Raw genomic sequence first — 5,335 nt, 5'->3', positions numbered from 1 at the left:
TTCTGCACAGAAGTCTCAGATAAATCAATATAGAATGGCATAGGACCTTGTACCTTGGATGATTGAATGTCTAAGAGAACATCCAGTCAAAAAGAGATAGTCGGTAGGATAAGAAAGATATTTGGTATGTATAGAAAGAAGAGTGAGTATAGGATTTGGACTAAAAGTTCTTTAGCAATAGGGTTTTGCATAGACAGTGAATGTAAATGTCAGCACATATGAAGAGTCAATGACAATGATGAACTGGGGAAAATATGTAGGAAAGCAGATATCAATAGAGACTTTAGAAAATCAGGAAATGTATAAAGTGAGTGATAGGATTAGACATTTTCATCAGGCTTGAGGTTGAGTACATAATCTTAGGAAGAAAAAAATATGTAGTCACCAATAGGATTGACATTTGAGCTCATTAGGCAAACTGGACACGGATGTATTTAATTATTCATGCTTACTTTCCTTGAAGGCATTGGTACAATCATAAGAGTGAACTTTGCTTTTTGTGTCCAGAATATTACTGTGATAAAATGTATATGTATATCAGCTGACATGAGTATTTCTTCCACCATTTCTGGGATCAATAATTGGAAAGCATGTAAAGTATTTTGGGGGTACAAATAGGTGTACCCAGTGTCTATGTATATAGAGATAATTCCTGAATAGACCATACTGTGAATAAATAATATAACTGGTTCCAACTTTAAATAATGGATTGAATTGATATCTGAAAATATACTCAAACTCTTATATTGATATACAATCATTTATTCCAACCAGTTATATATCTAATGGTAATATTAGGGTTATGGTTAATCATGAAGAGTGTATGAGTTTTGCTTCAAAAGTGATTATGGAAATCGAAAATAATATGTTTGGAAAGAAGTCTCATGAAAAGACATGTCAAGAACCCTGGAGGAATACATGTGTTCTGAAGCAGGAAGTGATTGAAAGTGAAAAAAATGCATAAAAATTAATGAAATTGTGGATGAAATATATATACTATGATATGCATAAACTGAAGAAATATTAATGTACCAGTTTTGAATGAAAATGAACGTCAAAATGCACAACATGTGCCATAGGTGTCTACTTGCATTGATGTTAAACTAGGTCAGTTACTGTGGAAATATTAGGATTTGTATGCACCATTCACTTAAGTTAACTAAGAAACAAATATGTATTTCAGGTGAATGACTATTTCTGGGAATAATCTTGTGAAAAGTTGATTATAAATTTGCATATATGAACATGAATGAATTTAGGGAGTGTAAATGAGACACATATATTTCTGATTTTGAAAAATCTGGAGAGTGTATATATATATATATATATATATATATATATATATATATACACACACACACACACACACACACACATATATATATATACACACACACTAATACATTAAATAGTAGCAATATATATGCCAATCAAAATTCATCATGAAATATATATCATCCACAGATCAAAAAATATTCATTTTACTTAATATGGATTAATGTATAATATTGTTATACTACGAAGATCATCCCTTGGTTGAATTTTCAGTTTCAATATGTTTAGGAGAAGTGATCTCTTCTCACAATTTGTATCTGCCAAGTCGGCCACCTCACAAGAATGTACGTGTGACACCAGGTAGGATTCTATATGTGCATATAAAAATACATGTGCTGAATAGGCTACAGAGAAAGGGAGACAGGAATTCACATATATTTTTTTTAACTTTAAAAGCACATGGAGAATTATTTCAACAAAAAATTAACTCGATTTATAACTCTTACCCGATATAATGCAAAATGCAAGTCCAACTATTCACCATGCCTCCTCTGAACTGCTTGTATTTCTATTCTGTTTGATTAGTATTCTCCATCATATTACAATTAATTGTCAGAGTCTACTAGGGTATGGGTTAGTGTCAGGGATTTAGTATTCCAAATGGAAAATTGGAAAATGAATCCTATGTGTATGCAAATATGTGCTACACAAAAATCTTCCCACTCTCATCCAGAACAATGCCATGACATTACTTTCGAACCAAGTAAGATACAATTAGAGGAGAAGAGTTAGAAATTCTGTGAATACAAATCTGGAATAGAATACGCTCAGGAGTTCAGAAACTTGGGGGTGGTAGAGGAGTTTCCAAAAGGAAGGGACAAGGTAAACATTCCACAAACATGGAGCTCTGCTGGCCTAAAGACTTCTTGAGAGACTTCCTCTGAAGTTGGGCACTTGAAATATATGTTATTGTCAGTAGCTTCAGCTTCCTTTGTAGTGAGACCTTCAAAGCTGGGTCTGCATCTATGTGACCTGGAAGACATGGTTTCTTATTTTCCAATGAACATGAGGCAGCAGTGCTGAATTTTGTCTTTGTAGGTAAACTGTTTCGTCTAAGGGCTAAGTGTCTCCCCATGTGGACTGTGAAGCCATTTGGTTATCCTCCGCTTTTCGTGGTGTTTCTTGCTGCTGCACTGGGAGTTTGGTGTTTGCTTCACGAAATACAAGGAGTTAATCTGGGACACAGTGCTAGAGGGAGTTCTGTCACGTGTGGTGTGTCAAGGTCTACAAAATAATGCACCAACCAGGCTTCTATCCCACATATCTTGCCCCCTTGACCATACCACCTGATTCTGAACATTTCTCAGAAACCTCTCCATATAACAAGAAACATTTACATATAAAGGTCTGCTGGCTGCACAATGTCACTAACAAGCATTTTGGAAGCCAAAGGCAGATCCACATGGCACAACCACAGATTTTTTCTCACACGCCTTGCCACCACTGTTCTAGGCCCACTACTCAGCAGGGTCCAACTTACTGGCATCTCTGTTCTACACCATTTCATGAAACCCAGTCAATCAAGGCACAGTCTGGTGTACTTATGATCAGCAACAGGACATCCAGATGTTCTCCAGTGCAACCTGGTCATGGGAATTTCAGAAATGTCATGATATTTATCTAGCCACTTTCAAGGATGAATTTGCAGGCACTGTGGGTTCAAATTTATTTAGGAACCATTAAATGTTGTGGAAGCTCATTTCAATGAAAGCTCTGGAGAATTCTCACAGGCAAGGCTTCCCAAAGAGTGGCCAAAAGATCACATGAAATCAGGCCCATTGAGGTCTACAATGTTAGGCCCATGTGTGTTTTGATTCTCAACTATGGCTACCAAGTGTTTCAGCATAAAATCATGTTGTATCCTGCCTGAGATTCCCAGTGCTCTGTGGAAAGCCACCCTGGGCCTAGATCTCATTTTCCAAGGGCGACTCTCATGCGTGGCCTCCTAAAATCCCAAAACAATTCATGGCAATACATCTCTGAGGTCAGTTCCAGAACTCAGTCTCTAAGGGGAATCACACCAGAATTCAAGCCCAGGTGGAACCAGTCATCTTTTCCAACCACCACAAAACACAATTAAAATGAAAAAACTCCCAAGTGGCACTCATCGTCTTCCATATAGACACTCATCAGAACCTCTGTCCAGACGTTTCCATGAGGGGCGCAACCCAAGACAGTGTCCAAAATATGCTGCCTTGCCCCTCATGTGCCTCAAGTCAGGGTGGGGCCTGGACACCTTTCCTATTAACCAAGAGTGATCAAATATGCCTGCCCTTAATACTGCTCTGCTTCTCCAATATGAGGCTTACTTACTGTCGGGTATAGATTCTTTGTGTGAATTGGAGTCATGAGAAAACTCAAGCACCTATGGGCTAGGCTCCGCAGGTCTTTGAAGAACTCATTTGACCCCAAGGATCTCTATTCTCACTTGATGGGTTTCAGGAACCATATAGAAGAAGGCGAGAGACTTCATCCACAATGACTTCTATTTTGGCCATTTTGGTTTTGGATCCACACATGGTATCTTTCTTTAGATCTATCAAGTTCTGAGAATCTAAGCCACAGACTCACACAGGGCCAAGTGGCTGATTCAAAAACACCCCTTTCTAAAGCAATTAAACAAAGAGCCACAGGTGATGCCCATTCATTTCCGTTTGAAAACTGTTTTATTCAGGCTTCACAAAGGGGTGACCTGAGGGAAAGACCTTCCTGACATTCAGGGCAACATAACCATAGTTAAGCAAATGGCCAAAGCAGGGTTTCTCCACTGAGACGTTCCTAGTCACACTGATATCTGAGTTTTCTGAGATGCTTGCCATTGCCTTCAGCTATCCAGTACATGGCCATGTCACAGAGTTTGGAGGTGGTACATATATTGGATATAAATCCATGAGTGTATTCTGGAGAGTGGCCAGAATTCAGGAAGAAAACAGGAACTTAGGAAGTTACTAGGTGTTGCCCATCCATAAGGCAAGCCGCAGTCCTTTCATAAATTGGGCAGAATGAATGCTGGGAAGATATTTACTAGACAGGACACATCCATTGAAGAATTGTCTTTTCTAATGTCTACAACCACGGACACAGTGCGATACACAGACATAAAAACATCGCATTGTCAAACGACTTTCTAGAAACAGTCCACTACAAATCAAACAAACCGCATTTCCTACTTATTCTCAAAACATGAGACAAAACCACAAACTCACACCCACACCCACAAAGCACCTCCTTCCCCCAAGTTGGTCTTTGATTATCCTGAATTTCCTCTGACTGGTGGGCAGACTATGATCCCCCGAAATGGCCTGTACTGTCTCAGATCTGGTGTCTTTGCCAACTCTTTGAAGTTGTGAAGAGCCTGTGATGAACCACTACCTGCTTTCTCAGGAAACACCCGTGTTAATAGCTTTTCTGGCATTTGGACATCACCACATAAGTAGGTACCAAGAATGTCTAACTCTGTCCTTGGTAATTCCAATCAAGTGAGCCAACTTTGACTGGGACTGGGACTGGCTCTGGGTGCTTGGCTTCTGGATCCCAAGGTCAGAGAGTTCCATCAGCAAGGAAGAGAGGTGCGGTCACTTACTTTAGAAAGTGAATGAGGACTCTGCCTTGGCAACCACTTTGTCCTAACAGTTTCTTCCAAGGGTCCCATTAGATGGAGGCTGCCCCTAATTCCTGTCACACTTTCACAAGTTAGAATGGTGTATCAACCATAGACACCCGGAAACAGCTCTCCGCACAGGCCTGGTTTGGTCCATTTTCTCTACATTAAGAACAGAGAGGCTGATTCAGACACAACCCTTCATCCTCACCAGGTTGTTTGCAATGGAAGATGACTTTTGCTCTCTCAGGTCCTTCATAGCTGCCTACATCTTCTCCAGGGATCACTTCTGCATGGACCTTTGAGGTTTTCAGCATGGGGAAGATCACCTACATTCCTGTATTGTAAGAAAACACTGTCCCTGCTCTTCTGTTAAGTGAGATTGTGGGAAGACTGTAT

This window comes from Callospermophilus lateralis, chromosome 12, assembly GCF_048772815.1.
Source record: "Callospermophilus lateralis isolate mCalLat2 chromosome 12, mCalLat2.hap1, whole genome shotgun sequence".
Taxonomy (NCBI): Eukaryota; Metazoa; Chordata; class Mammalia; order Rodentia; family Sciuridae; genus Callospermophilus; species Callospermophilus lateralis.
The sequence above is the reverse complement of the archived record's forward strand: the minus strand, read 5'-3'. Positions refer to the sequence as shown.